Below are 20,967 nucleotides of genomic sequence, written 5' to 3'. Positions count from 1 at the left end.
CAGCCATCTCGATAGTAACCCCGAGTCCATAGGAGCAGTGAAGAGGCTCAGTGGATCCAGGATAAGATGGAAATATCCTGACAGTGCAGAGATACTGGCTTTGATTAAAATCTCGGAATTGCTCTTCGACCGTGTACTCAGGATACCAGCGGTATCCAGCCTCAGTCATTACCCTGACCAACTTAGCAGTATGGCCGGGTACATCTAGGCATCGAGTCAGGCGAACCACTTGATTGAGGTCGCGAGTGGCCATCTGAAAGCACAATTATAATGCAAAGGCATTAGAATTTCTAGCAAAATTTCGGCAGCATAACAGCTGTAAATGCTCAAAAAGGATTTTGAGACATTTGACAAAGGATTTCGTACACACTCAACATCATCATATCAAGTTCTGAAACCATTCCAACAACATAATGTGGTAGTAGAACTGAACTAGGCTGATAACCATCCAAACTTATAAGGTACTACGGATTAGTAACACGTGATCCTGATAGAAAGAATAGATCCTAATTCCTTATCCCCCGGTGGAAGAATGGACTGACTCAGATCAGAAAGTCATAAGGTATAAGGAGTAAAAAGAGCCTTACGTTCCAACCCACAAACAATTCCCCTACATATAACTAAGAATTTCTAGACTCAACATCGACCAGTTTGGCTTGGAGAACCTACAGGCAGTCCGGCTCTGATGCCAACGCTGTCAGGACCCCGACTCGATGTCACATCGATCTAGCTGGTAACACCTCATATCACTTTGCGGCCTCACGCACGGTATCCCCACGGGTGTCGTCTTACCTTTTCCCGGGACCGTTTGCGCCTTTTGGCTCACGTATATGATAGTGTCGCTAGCATCCATATGATAAAGAGCCCGGGCTGACATGACTAGTCGTAAACCCAAAGTGGCACAGACTTACAGGGACAGGCATCCATGACCCAGCTTCGAACGTGTCGGTCATCAGCAAGTGGGTCCGGGCTGTAGCACTGGGCTAGCAGGACTCCGGTAAACCGGGCTGTAGCGGGCTAACAGGACTCCGGTACTCAAAGCGTGACATTTCCCCGAAGGGACAGACACAGGAACGAAGAAGGACACATGCCGGCCAGCCTAAGTGTTCCAGAGCAGTAGCAAGCTACCATGGCTCAGCGGTAACACTAGGAGACATTTCCCGGTAAGAGAGGCTACTAAAGATAAACAACTAGATAGTCAGATCCCACACATACCAAGCATTTCAATCATACACACAATATGCTCGATATGTGCAAATACAACGAAGCATCACAACATGACTCTATGACACAAGTACTTTATTTAAGGCTCAGTGAGCCATACATAACATACACAAGGTACGGGTCTCACGACCCCACATACAAGTCATACAGTCATACAAACCAGCAGCGGAAGTAACTTGTCTGAGTACAGACAACTAGTAAAATAAAAGAGGCTTGGAAAGCCTAGCTATACTACGTGGTCCTTCACAAGCTCAGGGTCACCACCTGGGTCTTTAGCCTACTCGTTGATGTCAACGTCTACATAGAACCCATCAGAAGGGGTTGCAGCGTCTTCTGTAAAAATGTAGATTATAGCAACATGAGTACAAAGGTACTCAGCAAGACTTACATCAGATCCTACATACATGCATAGTATCAAGAAGGGTTGGTGGAGTTATTGCAGCAAGCCAGCTTTGACTCTTGGCTAGACTATCCTACGATACTCCAACTTGAAATGGTTTTGCGCACACGAGTCCACTACTCACCACTTCAATACACTACCGAGGATCCACCTCCGTCTTCCTACGGAAGAGCCATCCTCGGCACTCACACTTATCTTGAGGCTTTTAGTAGTTTCCATTTACTTGTCTATGAACTGTATAGGCAACCAAGTAGTCCTTTACCGCGGACGCGGCTATTCGAATAGATCATGTTAACCCTGCAGGGGGTACTTCTTCATACACGCTCTCACCACTTACCGTCGTTTACACGACATGTACTCGGCAACCTTCAAGCGGAAGCCCAACGTGGGTGTCGGCCACGACCTACCTAATCACCTAAGCCTCCAGTCCAGGTTTATCGCCTATTCAGGTTCCATCCGCAGGGAGTCCGGCCGAGGTTTCCCATACGGCCCCGAACGATGTGAACAGGGTTCCCGAGATACCTAACGGGTATTCGGTACACCCGGCCACGTACCTACCGCATCACAGCCCACCCCTACGGTCAGCGCTGTCCACGGCCTCCAGTAGGCTACAAACACCAGAAACTACTTGCAACTCCTGGACGGAGAACTAGGGTGAATAAGAAGCCGAGAGGGTCCATTGGTTTCGGGCCCAATGCATGGTAGTAGCTGATTCTTAAATCACACATACAGATCTCAGTGCTTAAGGTCGGCTTCAATGAAACAACCCACCATGTACTCCTACATGGCCTCTCATCGATACCTTTACCAAATCGTGTTCACCACACCACTCTCATTACCAACATAATCATTCCACTCCAGCCCATCACCCCGATGAACCAGACCTGACACGACTCTAAGCATAGCAGGCATAGCAAGGTAGGAACAACACATACATATGGCTCAATCAACTCCTACACATGCTAGTGGGTTTCATCTAGTTACTGTGGCAATGACAGGTCATGCAGAGGAAATGGGTTCAACTACCGTAGCACACAGCAGTTTGAATCGCGTTGTCTTAATGCAGTAAAAGAGAGCAGGAGCGAGAACATGGGATTGTATCGATATGATCAAATGGTTGGTTGCTTGCCTGATGGTTCGATGCACGGATACGGTTCTTCGTTAGGGTAATCACGGTACTCCTCGGGAACAGATCCTGTCGCAAAGGACATCGATACACAAGCATCACCAAACAATGTGCAACAATATGATGCATGCATGAAACATGGCAATATGAGTGTGTTGGGCTAATGCAACTAAAACCAAAAGTGTTTGAACAAATTTGAATCAAGGATTCAAATTTCAAATTCAAATATGGCCTTTTAAAGTGCCTTTTCTTGTTCTGCTTAAAACATCAATTTAACTTGTTTGATCATGCATGAAAATAGTACAGATGGATAGATTGGATTTTTCTGATCATTTTTCATATATAATTTGTCCAATTTGGAGTTACAGAATAAAAGTTATGAATTTTTGAAGTTTAATTAATATTCTGGAATTTCCTGATTTAATTTAAATCCAGAAATTCAATTACTGATCAGCCTGACGTCAGTGTGACGTCAGCAGGTCAACGGAACAGGTCTGGGTCAAACCTGACAGTGGGTCCCGCATGTCAGGGTGATTATTTTAATTAAAACTTAATTAAAACTAATCCTGTTTAATTAACAGGGCTGGGCCCCACCTGTCATTGGCTCAGAGGAGTCAACCAGGGCCCACCCGTGGTCAAAGTCAGTGTCGGCTGCCGGCGTTTAGTCGCCGGCGAGCCCGACGCGGCGGCGGAAGTGATTTTGGTCGTTTCGGCCACCAAATGGACCGCGGAGGCCACCGGAGTGGAGCTGAGGACAACCCGCAGCTCTTGGCGGAGCCCGTTGGGGTCGGGGTGGCCGGAGTCGACGGCGGCGAGCTCGGCTGCGGCCGCCGGGGTTCGGTCGTGCACGGGAACGGTGCTGGAGCTCGAAGTCGAGCAAAGCGAGGCGCTAGGGATGCTCTACGGGGTTCTGTGAACTCGTTGGACTCGCCGGGGTGACCAAATGGTCACCGGAGCTGCGTCGACGGCGAGCTCGGCGACGGCGGAGGTTCGGCCGTGGTGGGGAGGAAGCTACGGTGAGGGAACGAGGGGAAGGAGAGGGGGAAACGGTGGCGTAGCTCACCGCGGTTGCAGTGGGCGTCGAAGCGGGCTCGGGGACGCGCTGGAGACGGCGAATTCGACGGCGGCGGTGGTCGGAGCCCGAAGAGGGGAACGGCGACGTGGCGGCGATGCAGGGCTTCCGGGGAGCTGTGGAGCGGTGGGGAGGAAGAGGGAGTCGAGGCGGAGCTCCTGAGCTAGTCGGGGGAGCGAGGGGTGGTCGGAGACGGTGGCTAAGGCGAACGGCGGCGACGGTGGTGTTCGGCCGGGCGAGAGAGAGAGCGAGGGAGAGCCGGGGGAGAGTGAGAGAGAGCAGGGAGGAGGCGTGGCGTCGTCCAGGGACACCGAGGCGAGGAGGGGAGGGCAGGCAGGCAGGGAGAGAGGTGGCGTGGCGCGGTGGCCGTGCGCGCGCGCCGGCCACACGCCTGGCCGACTGGCGCCAGGAGGACGACGGCGGTGGTGGGCTGGGCTGGCTAGCTGGGCCGGCCAGCTGGCTGGGCCGCACAGGTAAGTTTTTCCCTTTTAGTTTTTCTGTTTCTGTTTTTATTTAATATATCTGCAACTTTGTTGAATTAAATAAAATACCTAGGCAACTCCAAAAATCACCAAACTATTTCTGGCCCATAGTTGGATTATTTCCAACATGTAACATTTTAGTTTGGAGATATTTGAGCATTTAAATATTTTATATTATTTTAAATGCCCAAATTCAAATATTTATGATCTAAATCAAAAACCTTAGGATGGCCTAGGAAAATGTGCACCACTTTTGGCAGAGGTTCTGAACCAAGGCAAAAATGATGGGCATTTTAGAAGGGCATTTCAGGTTCATTGAAAAATTATTTTAGTAACCCTAGTTGGTTTCAGAGGGGACTGGGGGTTCTGTCATCCCCATTTCAAGTTTCTGATGAAAGAGTAAACATGATGCAACACTCTAATGCAGGACTAGCTAGGGTGTGACAGAGGGACACCACATAAAGGGCTTTAAAAGAAATGCCATAGTCGGGCGTCTGAGCGACACCACATAAAGGTCTTTAAAAGAAATAATCAAAGTGAATATCCCGGAGGTAGAACCATCCCAGAGATATTCAATAATACCAAGTATATCGCGGGTTAGTCCACAACAAAATAATACTCATTATTACCACATGTCACAAGTTACAATGTCAGTCCTGACTTAACAGTTTTACCTCCGAAGACCGACACTAAGGCCGACACTTGACCCATCCAAGACGGTAATCCTTAACCATGGACACGGCTATTCGAATAGGTTTAATCTCTGCAGAGGGTGTACTCTTTACCCACGAGTAACGGATTTCTTTAGTCCATCGGGACTAATTCCGTCTACGGTCTTTTTGTTGGAAACACACCTAACTTGCACACACCAGCTTAACTCACCTGTGTCTGGAATCACCCACAACACCTGTTAAGCCAAACTCTAAGTGGGGAGGCTACAACCTCGACGTAACATGGGATCACAAAATTTATACTGCGCGCAAGACTGGGGAAGCTACACCCTTCGGCTACAACCGAAACACCCATGCTCCCGGACCCGGTGGCATGACTACCAGATGCCTCCAGTATCTTCCACCACGGCCTCTCTGTACGGTGTGTGCTAGGAAAGGGGTTGACAACTTACTGAACCGTAACCTACTTATTTGTAGGGAGGAGTGGTAGTACGAAGCATGTGTGGGGGTTACTGGCACAAGACTCGATCTACGGTCGACTCGGGAGGTTGTAATATTTCCTGCATGATTAGCATAACAATGCATATATCTCAAACAACAGCTGGGCACATCACACGACATACTCCTCATGCCATACCGGTCACGGCCGTTTCGACGGAGGGCTAGGGACAAGACCATGTCTACCCAAGACTGAGGCCTTCCCGGCTTCCTTTCCGGTATGCATGAAATACGCATGACGGTGATTCCCATTACAAATCATGTCAACTTCATCCGCATAAAATCATCAATATGTACCCAAGGGTAGGATGTCATCCTCACATAAAATGACGCATGCCCGCATCAAGGTGGTGTCATCACCGAGTCAACAACACACACAAAAGTATTACACCAGGGTTCAGAATGCTTGCCTTCAGGTCATGGGAAAGAAGGGTGCATCCAAAACATCTTGAAATCTTCCAAAAGTCCTATTTAAGAGAATATATATGAATTAAGACACAAAAACAAAACAGCACAAAAAGTTGTTTTGAAATTTTTTCAATTAAATCTTAAAATAAACTAGACAATATTTGAAAGAGGTAGGAAAAAGAATTAATTCATTTGGAGTTGTACTTAAAAAGATATAGCCGGTCAAAGTTTGGTCAAAAATCTGTTTTAAAAAAAAACAGAAAAGAAAAACGTTTCGAAAAAAATACGTACACGTCGAAGGCGTAATCTGGGAATACGCTTCCACTTATCCAGCGTGGCTGCGTCTGAGCCACTGATAGTGGGCCCGCCTGGCCCACCAGTCAGGTTTGACTAGTCTATTCTCCCTCCTCTTCCTCCGCCCGAGAGAGGGGGCAAGACTCCGGCGACGCTCGCCGGCGAACGGCGGCACCGTTCAACAAATGGAGGTCACCCGCGGGCTCAGGGGGTCGAGGCGGTTGCTCCGGTGGTGGTCTCGTCCTCTGGGGTGGTCGGGGCTGTCGGCGGTGAGCGTCGCGGCGGACGGTGGTCGTCGGAGAAAGTGATTTTGAGGCAGCAGTGGCTTTCGACCAAAATCGAGTAGGGGGACGCGCTCACGGGAGGAAGGGAATGTTCCTGGTGGAGAGAATGGAGAGGGGGAGGTCTTGGTGGCGCTGGAATGGGCGGGTCAGTGGCGGCGGCTGGAGTCGCCAGAGAGGAAGGAGATGACCCCCTTTCCCTACGATTGACGGCTAGGGGGGTACGGGTGGGATGGTGTGAGGCTTCCTGCGTGCGAGTATGATCTCGGGGGCCTCTTATATAGGCGATGGAGGTCGGTTTGCAGCGGCCGGGATAAGCTTGCCGGTGAACCGCCCTGCTGTAGCTAGGGCGACGTGGCGGCGACGAGCGCTAGTGGACATGATTGCGGATGAGTACGCACTATTCTAGGAGGCAGGTGGCAAGCGTTGGCGGCTTGGGCGGCGCTGCCATGGCCGGGCCTGCAAGTGGCCGTCAGCTAGCCGCCACGGTTGTCTTGACGGCGGAGCTGTGTGGTGCCAGGTTGGTCGGGGAGGTGTGGAGATGCAACGGGACACGGCGTGCTGGCTGGGGCCGGTCACGGGCCGGATTTGGGTGCGGGGGTGCGATGCGGCGTCTCGGGCGCACGGGTGCCAAACGCACGCTCTGGGCGCGCCCAGAGCACGCCCGGGACTTGCTCGAAGAAATGCCAGGGCATCCTAGGGGTTGCGGTTGAGGCTGGCAATTAACAGGACTAGTCTAGGCTTAGCAAGGGGACTGAGGGACATGGTGGATTGGTCAGGGGCTCAAGTTCACCATGTAAACTTGAATTCATGCCAAATCTGGCTGTGCACTCAAAGTGTTTGACAAAATGCCAAAGGCACCTAGGTAGTTCTTGGAGTGGCCAAAATCTCCAGAGCAGTGTCTCTATGGTTGCAAGAGAGGGTGGTGAAGTTCGTTTGCAAGAAGGAGAAACTTGCTAGTGCAAGTTTTGCAAAACTACACTTCTGGACAGGAAGTAAATGGCATTATTACAAGGGCCAAAAGTGTTCCAAAGGGATCATGCTCCTGGACTTAGGGGTTTTGCAGGGTTGACTACAAGTATGAGAAAGCACAAAGTCACTAGAGCAAGAAATCATAGGGTTGCAGTAGAAAACACAAGTCTGGTCCAGAATGGAAAGGAGGTTGATGCACTCAAATCTTCCAAAGAACAACACTATGTTTTGCATAAAGTTGGATGGCCTGTTACTACCGACATCCCATAATTTTGGTGGAGGCTCTAGGGCAATATTTAATTGGGTTGTAGTGCAAAAATGCTCACTGGACCAGAGAAGAAAAACATGTGTAACCCTCAAAATAAGCAATGAAATAACTTTATTTTTACACAAAAGTGATCTAAGTGCATCATATGACATCTCCAAATTTTGTTTGAAATATTAGTTAAAGCTATCAACAGGCTGCAGTACAAACAGAGCTCCAAAAATTTAAAACAAGCCATATTAATGATTAAAGCTCAAGATGAAATAATTAAATATATAAATCTACTGATTTAGAAAATGTTTTAATGAGATGTCATAGAAGTCCAACATTTTGGAAAGCTCCACTCGGGAAAGATAAAACCCAACAACATAAAAGAAAAGTTTTCTTTCTGAAATCCACAGAGAAGTCCAGAATGCAAAAATTTAAAACTCCTAGCAAGATTTTAATATCAAAAACTTGGTTAAATATTTGGGGTGTTACAATTACTAACCCCCTAAAAAAATTCTCGTGCTCGAGATTTGCTAAGGTCTGTAAAACAAAAAAAAATATTTTTACTAGATCAAAAGATCATTTTACACAAGCGGTAAAAAAAAGGCTACAGCGAGAGGGCAATAAGTGGGAATAACTACAGTGTGGGCACTGGCGTTGTGTGGAGAAATTCCACATTCCGGACAACTAGTGATTTCTACACGAGACGCAGTGAATTTTAGAATAAATTCTAAATTCAACAATACGCTGGTCGTACCCGAGAGCACAGTGCTCCCTCTGGCTGACAGGTGGGACCGGGGCCCACTGTCAGTCTCTCCTTCTTCCTCTGGCTCTCTCTTCCACCTCTCTCCCGCCGCTCTCCTGGCTTTCTCCACCGGTGATGACTAGCGCGTAGGGCATTTAGGCCTTACTACGGTAGTGTGCGGTGTGCTTGCTGCCGGTGCAGTGTGCACTCACGTCGCGGGCCAGTGTGCTGTCGGCACTGCTCGCGGATTCGCCTCCGAACACCGGTGATCGGGCGACGAGCGGCGCTGGTGGACTTCATCCACCGTACACCAATCTCGAGCTATAAAACGACCGTGGTGCTCCTTCTTCATCTTCGCACCTGGCCTCGCTTCTCCTCCTCCTTCTCCTCCATTTTTGCTCACCGGAGCTCGAGACGAGGCTCCAATGGCGGAGATGGTGCCGGACTGGTACGTGATCCTGGTGTGTGGAGGGCTGGCGGCAGTGCTGGGGCTCTCTGTGCTCTTGTGTGCGAGATCTATGATGATCGCTGTGATGCTGCCGCTCGGGTGTTGGCTCTTTGCGGTGGCGGTGATCACGAGGATTAGGCGTAATCCTGAGTGTTAACCGTTATCGGTGTGCTGGGGGTGGATGGTGTCCGGATGATTATCCTTTAATATCTCCCTTGGAGGCTTGTGGAGCACTTAGGGGGTGGTTGGTGCGATGCAACATGGTTGCGTGTATTTCAGGTAGTGCAAGAGTCCGAGTGGTTGTGGGTCTGCTGCCGTGGTGCTGCGTGAAATAAAACGAATAATCCATGCAGCGAGAGGATAAAAGATGCAGCAAATTCTGGAAGAAGAAAATATCATTCCAGGATCTTTCGCGGTTACACAGGTTGCTCATGAAGAAAAAATCACTCACAAACGTAAAAACCAAATACTCGACTTGTCGCACAAAATCGAGGTACCATGCATAAGTTACAACATAATAGTAAATGCTGAAATAACAAATACAGCAGCGACGTCTAAAATGAGAATGGTAACTGGACAGGGTCTCGAAGAAAAGTCTCTGGTAGTGGAATGCACTCCTCTTCTATCGGAGGAAGGGGATTGATCAGTCGATGTATGCGTCTCTCCAGATCGGGCCTCAGTGGTCTGCCAATGGCAATCTGAGGATTTAAATTAGTGAGATTCTGGAGATAATCCATCACTTGCTTGTTCAAATGCTCTTGTGCGATGATGTACTGGATGAGGTTGGCCAGTACCGGGTCTTTCTCAATCCTCCCACCGGGAAAAGATGTAACTCCCCCGGGCGTTGCACGGCTCGGAAAGTAATAATATCCTTGCTCGTGAGCATAGGGCACTGCGGATCGAAGACGAGCAATCGCTTCGTTCGCAGCAGCCTCTATGGCCAAACGTGGGGTTAGCATAGATTTCCCCATGAAGGAAACCTCCGTTGGATCTTGGTTGGGGTCTACGGGAGGAATGTGTACTGCTGCCCAATATTCCGAGGTGGAAGGGGTGATCCTTGATTTGAACAGCTCGTACTGGGGTGGCTGGGTAGAACCCATGGTCCTGCAGGTAAAGTCCCACAATATTTTGAGAAAGCTACCTGGGGTTGCATCTGGGGTTCTCCGATAAATACTCGGGCTTGGCATGGCAAGAAATGGCTGTGAGAATGGTGCACGAGGCGAGGGCTGCTGGGTAAGGTCACAAGCGAGCCTTCTTATATAGCGTCTGGGCTGACCTATTTACCGTGGTGAAAATAAATATGCCTGATTAGCCCCAAAGGACGGGGTCAGTGTCAGAGATACACATATCTCATAGATAGACGTGTTACTATGGGTGTCATCGGGGTTGGCTTTGGTAGCTGTGTCCGGAAACGTGCAACTATGCGTTGACAAACTACGCAAGGCTACTATAAAAACAGAGGCACAACGACAGGCTGCGATAATATTCAAGATTACACGATTACAAAGCAGGGATACATTGAAACCCGACACTACTCATACAGCTTAGTCTACCTCGTTTACGTCTAAACGGGCGTGCCTGGTGGATGTCGAAGCTTCTCCACGTGTCTCACTGCCGGGATTAGTCAGAGATGGCGGAGGAACTACAGGGTCGGGGTAGCGATGATGACCATCGCGGGGATTGTTGGCCACAATCCTGTTGGAGTGTGTTCCCAAAAGGTGATGAAGCACTTCTGGGGTCATCAAGACACCTTGGCCGCCGGTCGGGGCTGACCTCGGGGTCTTGATCGGGTGTCCAAACAGGACGACTGGGTTGTCGGCATCGGACTCGGCTTCCCTGCTTGCCGGGGCTCGGCGAACCAGCTCTCCTCGAGCTGCGATCAGATCAATAGTGATTTGATCGAACAATGCCTCTACTGCACTTACATAGCACACTAGGTGTAACAATGCGGGATCCGTCTCGTGATCTCCGTTGGCGACTTGGGGTGGTCTACCATACCCTTCACGCCTGGGGTAGTAGTAGAATGAGCGACAGTTAACTCTAGGCGACAACTGCCGGAGTTGAACTATAGCTTCTCGAGCGGCTAGCTGGATGGCTTGTTGCTCGAAGGAAGTTGTTCTTCCGGTGAACCTGTAGGGGCGTTCTGGCGACAAACCCCTACTGTAGATGTGCACAGTGGCCCAGAATTGGCGGTCTTCACCGCTCATGGGTCCTTGGTATACAACATATTCTGGGGGCTCTTCTAACGCGTAGGCACGACGGGTGAGGTTTGTGAGTATGGTCACGAAACCTCCAAGATTGGTTGTTGTGGTCTCATTGTGCACTATGGGACCAGGCATTGTGGCTAGGTTGGGGAAGAGGTTGTGTTTTGCTGGGTTGAGGCTAGCGCGCCCTTTTTATAGAGAAGGGGGCGGAGTCTTCCTTCGCATGCTTGCGAAGGAGACATTTTTGCCATCAGTCATTGGTGTTTGATTGACAAGCTAGACTGATAGGTTGGGCACCGACTGCCAAAAGTGTCGGGATTACTGTGTGGCTATCTTGCACGGGAAGCTTGGTTGGGTTTTGGTTAGGGTCTTGCTAGGTTGGTTTACCTAAGTTATCCGACCTGGCTAAGATAGGATTAGCCAATGGTCAGCCTGGCTCTGGTGCCAAGTCTGTGGGGACCGATTCTCCGGGTATTAATTCCCAGAAAATGGCCCTTGTACTCATCAGCCCCAGGATAACTGTTAGCTGATGAGGCACCAACTTGATACAGAAATTCCAGGCAAATACAAAATATGTACTACAAGACCATTCTGGTCTGTGAGTACAACAAATGGTTTCTAGTGGTTGATGGTGGAAGCGGTTTGTGGATCATCAATGTCTTGGGACTCCATGTTTCCACAGGAACAGCTGACCAGGTTAACTCCTATCTTCGCGAGGCTGCTATCACCGTTGCTTCGGTTCTGAGACTGTCAGCGTGGTCACTCCTCTCCGCGCAAGAAAAATCTGGCCAAGACAATAGCCAGGGACAAGCCAGTGAGTACTTTGAATGTACTCGCAAACATTATGAACACAAACATAATATGACAGCGATGTGCTGAAAAATATTATAAGAACATGACGTCAATCACCAATGATAAATAAAACTCTGATGCGTATGAGCATGTTAAATATGAATATGCAATAACATAGCAATGTTAAAAATTATGCAATAAATAATAACATGCCACAGTCGGGCGTCTGAGCGACACCACATAAAGGGCTTTAAGAGAAATGCCACAGTCGGGCGTCTAAGCGACACCACATAAAGGGCTTTAAAAGAAATGCCACAGTCGGGCGTCTAAGCAACACCAAATTAAGGACTTTAAAAGAAATGCCACAGTCGGGCATCTGAGCGACACCACATAAAGGTCTTTAAAAGAAATGCCACAGTCGGGCGTCTGAGCGACACCACATAAAGGGCTTTAAAAGAAAAGCCACAGTCGGGCGTCTTAGCGACACCACATAAAGGGCTTTAAAAGAAATGCCACATTCGGGTGTCTGAGCGACACCACATAAAGGGCTTTAAAAGAAATGCCACAGTCGGGCGTCCGAGCGACACCACATAAAGGGCTTTAAAAGAAATGCCACAGTCGGGCGTCTGAGCGACAACACATAAAGGGCTTTAAAAGAAATAATCAAAGTGAATATCCCGGAAGTAGAACCATCCCAGAGATATTCGATAATACCAAGTATATCGCGGGTTAGTCCACAACAAAATAATACTCATTATTACCACAAGTCACAAGTTACAACGTCAGTCCTGACTTAACAGTTTTACCTCATAAGACCGACACTAAGACCGACACTTGACCCATCCCAGACGGTAATCCTTAACCATGGACACGGGTATTCGATTAGGTTTAATCTCTGCAGAGGGTGTACTCTTTACCCACGAGTAACGGATTTCTTTAGTCCATCAGGACTAATTCCGTCTACGGTCTTTTTGTTGGAAACACACCTAACTTGCACACACCAGCTTAACTCACCTGTGTCTGGAATCACCCACGACACCTGTTAAGCCAAACTCTAAGTGGGGAGGCTACAACCTCGACGTAACATGGGATCACAAAATTTATACCGCGCGCAAGACTGGGGAAGCTACCCCCTTCGGCTACAACTGAAACACCCATGCTCCTGGACCCGGTGGCATGACTACCGGATGCCTCTAGTATCTTCCACCACGGCCTCTCTGTACGGTGTGTGCTAGGAAAGGGGTTGACAACTTACTGAACCGTACCCTACTTATTTGTAGGAACGAGTGGTAGTACGAAGCAAGTGTGGGGGTTACTGGCACAAGACTCGATCTACGGTCGACTCGGGAGGTTGTAATATTTCCTGCATGATTAGCATAACAATGCATATATCTCAAACAATAGCTGGGCACATCACACGACATACTCCTCATGCCATACTGGTCACGGCCGTTTCGACGGAGGGTTAGGGACAAGACCATGTCTACCCAAGAGTGAGGCCTTCCCGGCTTCCTTTCTGGTATGCATGAAAGACGCATGACGGTGATTCCCATTACAAATCATGTCAACTTCATCCGCATAAAATCATCAATATGTACCCAAGGGCAGGATCTCATCCTCACCTAAAATGATGCATGCACGCGTCAAGGTGGTGTCATCACCGAGTCAACAACACACACAAAAGTATTACACTAGGGTTCAGAATGCTTGCCTTCAGGTCATGGGAAAGAAGGGTGCATCCAAAACATCTTGAAATCTTCCAAAAGTCCTATTTAAGAGAATATATATGAATTAACACACAAAAACAAAACAGCACAAAAAGTTGTTTTGAAATTTTTTCAATTAAATCTTAAAATAAACTAGACAATATTTGAAAGAGGTAGGAAAAAGAATTAATTCATTTGGAGTTGTATTTAAAAAGATACAGCCGGTCAAAGTTTGGTCAAAAATCTGTTTTTTTAAACAGAAAAGAAAAACGTTTCGAAAAAAATACGTACACGTCGAAGGTGTAATCTGGGAATACGCTTCCACTTATCTCGCGTGGCTGCGTCTGAGTCACTGATAGTGGGCCCGCCTGGCCCACCAGTCAGGTTTGACTAGTCTATTCTCACTCCTCTTCCTCCGCCCGAGAGAGGGGGCGGGACTCCGGCGACGCTCGCCGGCGAACGGCGGCACCGTTCAACAAATGGAGGTTACCCGCGGGCTCAGGGGGTCGAGGCGGTTGCTCCGGTGGTGGTTTCGTCCTCTGGGCTGGTCGGGGCTGCCGGCGGTGAGCTTCGCGGCGGGCGGTGGTCGTTGGAGAAAGTGATTTTGAGGCGGCAGTGGCTTTCGACCAAAATCGAGTAGGGGGACGCGCTCACGGGAGGAAGGGAATGTTCCTGGTGGAGAGAATGGAGGGGGGAGGTCTTGGTGGCGCTGGAATGGGCGGGTCAGTGGCGGCGGCTGGAGTCGCCGGAGAGGAAGGAGATGACCCCCTTTCCCTACGATTGACGGCTAGGGGGGTACGGGTGGGATGGTGTGAGGCTGCCTGCGTGCGAGTATGATCTCGGGGGCCTCTTATATAGGCGAGGGAGGTCGGTTTGCGGCGGCCGGGATAAGCTTGCCGGCGAACCGCCCTGCTGTAGCTAGGGCGACGTGGCGGCGACGAGCGCTAGTGGACACGATTGCGGATGAGTACGCACTGTTCTAGGAGGCAGGTGGCAAGCATTGGCGGCTTGGGCGGCGCTGCCACGGCCGGGCCTGCAAGCGGCCATCAGCTAGCCGCCACGGTTGTCCTGACGGCGGCGCTGTGTGGTGCCAGGTTGGTCGGGGAGGTGTGGAGATGCAAGGGGACACGACGTGCTGGCTGGGGCCGGTCACGGGTCGGATTTGGGTGCGGGGGTGCGACGCGGCGTCTCGGGCGCACGGGTGCCAAACGCACGCTCTGGGCGCGCCCAGAGCACGCTCGGGACCTTCTCGATGAAATGCCAGGGCATCCTAGGGGTTGCGGTTGAGGCTGGCAATTAACAGGACTAGTCTAGGCTTAGCAAGGGGACTGAGGGACATGGTGGATTGGTCAGGGGCTCAAGTTCACCATGTAAACTTGAATTCATGCCAAATCTGGTTATGCACTCAGAGTGTTTGACAAAATGCCAAAGGCACCTAGGTAGTTCTTGGAGTGGCCAAAATCTCTAGAGCAGTGTCTCTATGGTTGCAAGAGAGGGTGGTGAAGTTTGTTTGCAAGAAGGAGAAACTTTCTAGTGCAAGTTTTGCAAAACTACACTTCTGGACAGGAAGTAAATGTCATTATTACAAGGGCCAAAAGTGTTCCAAAGGGAGCATGCTCCTGGACTTAGGGGTTTTGCAGGGTTGACTACAAGTATGAGAAAGCACAAAGTCACTAGAGGAAGAAATCATAGGGTTGCAGTAGAAAACACAAGTCTGGTCCAGAATGGAAAGGAGGTTGATGCACCCAAATCTTCCAAAGAACAACACTATGTTTTTGCATAAAGTTGGATGGCCTGTTACTACTGACATCCCATAATTTTGGTGGAGGCTCTAGGGCAATATTTAATAGGGTTGTAGTGCAAAAATGCTCACTGGACCAGAGAAGAAAAACATGTGTAACCCTCAAAATAAGCAATGAAATAACTTTATTTTTACACAAAAGTGATCTAAGTGCATCATATGACATCACCAAATTTTGGTTGAAATATTAGTTAAAGCTATCAACAGGCTGCAGTACAAACAGAGCTCCAAAAATTTAAAACAAGCCATATTAATGATTAAAGCTCAGGATGAAATAATTAAATATATAAATCTACTGATTTAGAAAATGTTTTAATGAGATGTCATAGAAGTCCAACATTTTGGAAAGCTCCACTTGGGAAAGATAAAACCCAACAACATAAAAGAAAAGTTTTCTTTCTAAAATCCACAAAGAAGTCCAGAATGCAAAAATTTAAAACTCCTAGCAAGATTTTAATATCAAAAACTTGGTTAAATATTTGGGGTGTTACATTCAAGCCCACGTGTGGTCAAATGAAACACGTGCGGTGTAGTGTTGTCAAGCGTGCACTAGAATCCTACGCTATGAACACCGTGACAAGACGTGATAATTACAGGCCAGGTGGCCCCCATTTATTACAACGGCCATTTAACCCTTGTATCTCTTCAACCTTTAGATCGCACCCCACCATTGCAAGAAGCACACCCACCACGACAAATTCTTAGAGGGTATCCTGCACGGCTCTAATGGCGCTTCGAGCGGCTGCCGACGACGAGCAATAGTTCACCATGTATGCCGTGGTGGACACCTACAGAAGGTTCACGGATCTCTCGGTGGTGTACACCAACAACCCGGTCTGGGTGGAGCACTCCATCCACGTCATGGAGTTGTTGCTTGCCGAGGAGAAGTACAAGGTGCTTGGGTTCGAGCTCGAGTACACCCGCGCTCGTGCTGGGTCTCGTCCCAAGGTCACCGTTGCGCAGATGTGCATGCACAACCATTTCCTCGTCTACCACTACTGCCTAGCCACAAGGCCTTGCGAGCGTTTTGCGAGGTTTGTCAACAGCCCCCACTACATGTTCGCTACGGTGGACATCACCAATGATGTAAAGGTGCTCAAGAATTCGGGCATCGCCTGCCAGAATCTTGTTGATATCTAGGGTCAATACAAGATCTGGGGCAGCAAGGAGCATGAGAAGAACTCATTGGTTCACCTCGCCGAGGCCATCATCGACCCCTGCTATAGAGACATGAAGGATTCCTGCAATAAGGACAAGTGTGCCTGGCACTCGTCCTGGATGGAGAAACTCGACAAAGCTCACATCGTCGATGTGGCCAAGGAGGCGTACATAAGCTACAACATGTACAGGCGGATCGTTGACATGAGGAAGTGCCTCCTTCCCCAAAACATCCAGGGATCCACCCGGAAACAGAGCAATGGCAAGCATCATCGCAACAAGAAGTAGATGATTAGATCCTCGTTTCTCCTAGTTTAGTATGCATGTAATTGCTTACTTTGGTGTGCGGAAATGTTATGTGTGTAGTCACATGTGTAATTTTATGCTTAATTTGGTTTTGCAATGATGTCTTTTTAAGTATATATGTTGATGCTCTATAGATAGAGCAAATCACATCACACATGGACTAAACAATGGAACCCGCCGGTGATGATTTCATCAATCACTGAAAATTGTATACCAGCAATCATTTTCTCACAACACACACGACTTGTTAACAGGAATCCTCCATGTTGTTATCGGTCTTCCCACACATTTTTGATTACAGACCTGTTTGTCACGTATCACACACATCTTGTTAAGTCGAACCATTTCTATTCTCTTGGTTCAATGCAAATAGCTCATCTGAGTGAACTGTATGCCGTATATCGCACACACCTTCATATGGCTGCATGTTTCTGTTGTTCTGCCTCATCACAAATAGTTTATCTGAGTGAACTATATGTCGTATATCTCACATGCCTTCATTTGGTTGCCCACTTTGTTTGTTCTGCCTCATCGCACATAGTTCATTGAACTGTACCGTATGCCCCTCATCACACACGCAACTAAAATATGAACTGTGTTTGATGTATCCTTCATCTCAAACGTTTTGCATCTTTTTTTATGGTTATTTTACATCATTGTTTGCGATTAATGCATCACACACAATGTTGCGGGAAACCGCGGCCACCTATGGGACCAAGGGGCCCCTTGCTGGTTCGGCAGGGGGGATGTCATGTTGCGCAAAGAGCAGAGGAGCATGGGGCAATACGGCAGGGATCACACAAGCAATTTTACCTAGGTTCAGGCTGCCGCGAGGCGTAAAACCCTACTCCTACTTTGGTGGATTGATGGTGGAAGAATGGTGGTGGAGCATAGTACACTTGCCCGGCAGGGGTGGCACCGGCTACGCGCGTATGGGTGTCTAGCTTTCCAACCTCGCGAACCCTTTCTACGATTGCCATGAGCCTCCTTTTATAGGTTAAGTGGTCACCACAATGGAAAATCAGTCCTGTACTAAGAAGATAGCAAACGGTGCTATCATACCTAACTCTGCAGGCTAAAAGAGCGCATTAAAAGCGTCGCTCAATGTCACATCGTTGCTTGCCTGACAAGCCTTGCCGGGATTATTCTACCAGCTCCACGCCTGCTTGTTCGACACGTCGCAGGACGGGTGTCACTTGTAGGTTTTCCTGTAGAAAGAGGCTGCCATGTGGCGAATGGATGCCACTTAATCACTTTGCGGCTTGACACCGCATTGATCGATGATGTGGGTCGTGGGGAAGTGGTTGATGAGGTGTTTCTTCCCTCCGTGAGTCCCGGCAGGCTTGGTCGCTCTCTTTTGGGGGTGGTTCTGCCCTTGCCAAGCTCGTTTGCCCGGCAAGGGAGGCTTATCTCCTGATGGTATCTTGCTTCTCTGGCTTGATCTTGGACCTCTTGTTCTGCATGCTGGTCCTTCGAAGATCTTGGTCTCTTGTACTCTGGCATGGCCTGATGCCATAATCTTGTTCTCGTGCCTGTGCACAGTAAGGGCAACATACCCAGTGTCTGTTGCATCGACAGAAGCCCCCAGGCCTGCCCTGATCACGCTGTCGAGCGTCGTCGGGGTAGGCCCTATTAAGTGCACAGGCAGGGTTGCTGAAGAGGCTGGCCTCCTGGGGTCTTATTTGCTTCTTCATTAATCTTGAGTCCGGGCCAGTTTCCGGTTTTCCTGTGCATTGTGTAAAGCCAATAGTGGTGGGGCCACCCTTGTAATGGCTCATGAATGACTTCAATGCAAAGAGTAGAAACCGCCAATTCACTCTTCCCACCACGCACTTATCCTTAGCCATGTATGCTGCATGCATCGCACGGGGTAGGTAACGGAGGCGCGTGGTGCGGGAGAGCATTATGGAGAGGGCTCTGTCTTCTTGAATTGGTGAAGGAGGACGGTGGTTACCTGTCGTGGAATCAGCCCCCAGTTCTCTGCTTTCCTATAAAAGGAAGACCGGGGGAGGGGTGGAGGCGTCGATCCACATCCCTCTCCCCCTTCGCCTTGTTTCGTCTTGAGTATACTGGAAGGTAGAGCCCGGGGCCGGCCCCCGGGCTTTAGCTTGGAGCTGATGATGCCAAGCAATGGTATTGGTGCTCGGGGAGTGGGTCTGATCCAATTCCAAGGTGAAGGGCTTGGGGCCGTTAGAAATCCTAGTACTGACCCTCTCCTTGGAACTGGAGTTAATGTTGATGAGGAGGGTGGTTTCCTGCCCGCCAAGGTGGGGTGTGGCGCGCCTCAAGCCCCATGATCATCTTGGTCGCTCGCCATCTCTCCGGAGGAGGTGCTGGGCTGGAGTCCTGGCGCTCTTCAAGAGTGGTGACGCTGGAGAGCAAATGAGGGAGGATGGACAAAGTGGGTGGTGGAGGGCCAGGTCAGAGTACGATGGCGTGGATGCCTTCGCCTCCGACCGACTGTAGGGGAATGTAGCATGCAATTTCAAAAAAATTCCTACGCTCATGCAAGATCTATCTAGGATATGCATATCAACAAGAGGGGGAGAGTGTGTCTATGTAACCTCGCAGACCGAAAGCGGAAGTGTTTATCACACGGTTGATGTAGTCGTACTCTTCGCGATCCGATCATGATCCAACCGATTTAGTGCCGAACAAACGACACCTCCGAGTTTAGCACACATGTGGCTCGATGACATCTCCTCCTTATTGATCCAGCAAGCAGGAGAGGAGAAGTAGATGGGACCACAACTGAGGGAGTCCTGGATTAGGGGGTGTCCGGATGGCCGGACTATGACCTTTGGCCGGACTCCCGGACTATGAAGATACAAGATTGAAGACTTCGTCCCGTGTCCGGATGGGACTTTCCTTGGCGTGGAAGGCAAGCTTGGCGATACGATATGAAGATCTCCTCCCATTGTAACCGACTCTGTGTAACCCTAGCCCTCTCTGGTGTCTATATAAACCGGAGAGTTTTAGTCCGTAGGACGAACAACAATCATACCATAGGCTAGCTTCTAGGGTTTAGCCTCTCTGATCTCGTGGTAGATCAACTCTTGTACTACCCATATCATCAATATTAATCAAGCAGGAGTAGGGTTTTACCTCCACCGAGAGGGCCCGAACCTGGGTAAAAACATCGTGTCCCTTGTCTCCTGTTACCATCCGCCTAGACGCACAGTTCGGGACCCCCTACCCGAGATCCGCCGGTTTTGACACCGACATTGGTGCTTTCATTGAGAGTTCCTCTGTGTCGTCACCTTTAGGCCCGATGGCTTCTTCGATCGTCAACCACGACGCGGTCCAGGGTGAGACTTTTCTCCCCGGACAGATCTTCGTATTCGGCGGCTTTGCACTGTGGGCCAACTAGCTTGGCCATCTGGAGCAGATCGAAAGCTACGCCCCTGGCCATCAGGTCAGGTTTGGAAGCTTAAACTACACGGCCGACATCCGCGGGGACTTGATCTTCGACGGATTCGAGCCACGGCCGAGCGTGCCGCACTGTCTCGATGGGCATGACCTAGCTCTGCTGCCGGATAGCGCCCAGAGTGCCCTCAGGTGTCCGCTCCGACCATTAGCTCGGAGCTGACTGCGCTAGTCGGGCACGGACGGTTGGACGCCGCCCCAGGCTCCGCAATCTCTACGGTGATAGAGCCGAATACCAGCCTAGTCCTTTGCAAGTCCCGTGACTCCAAGGTGCCAGACTCCATTCCGGACTCCGAATATTCTGCACCCCTTCCGATCGAACCCGATTGGGCTCCGATCATGGGGTTCACCGCCACGGACGTCTTTCAGCACTCGCCCTTTGGCGATATCCTGGATTCACTAAAGTCTCTCTCTTTGTCAGGAGAGCCCTGGCCGGACTATGGTCAGCAGGGTTGGGATGCGGACGACGAAGAAATTCGAAACCCACCCACCACCCACTTTGTAGCCACTGTCGACGATCTAACTGACATGCTCGACTTCGACTCCGAAGACATCGACGGTATGGACGCCGATGAAGGAGACGACCAAGAACCAGCACCTATAGGGCACTGGAAGGCCACCTCGTCATATGACATATACATGGTGGACACCCCCAAAGCAGGGGATGGCGATGAAAAAGCGGAGGACGACCCCTCCAAGA

The sequence above is a fragment of the Triticum aestivum genome, chromosome 3B (genome assembly GCF_018294505.1).
Source record: "Triticum aestivum cultivar Chinese Spring chromosome 3B, IWGSC CS RefSeq v2.1, whole genome shotgun sequence".
Lineage (NCBI taxonomy): Eukaryota > Viridiplantae > Streptophyta > Magnoliopsida > Poales > Poaceae > Triticum > Triticum aestivum.
The sequence above is the reverse complement of the archived record's forward strand: the minus strand, read 5'-3'. Positions refer to the sequence as shown.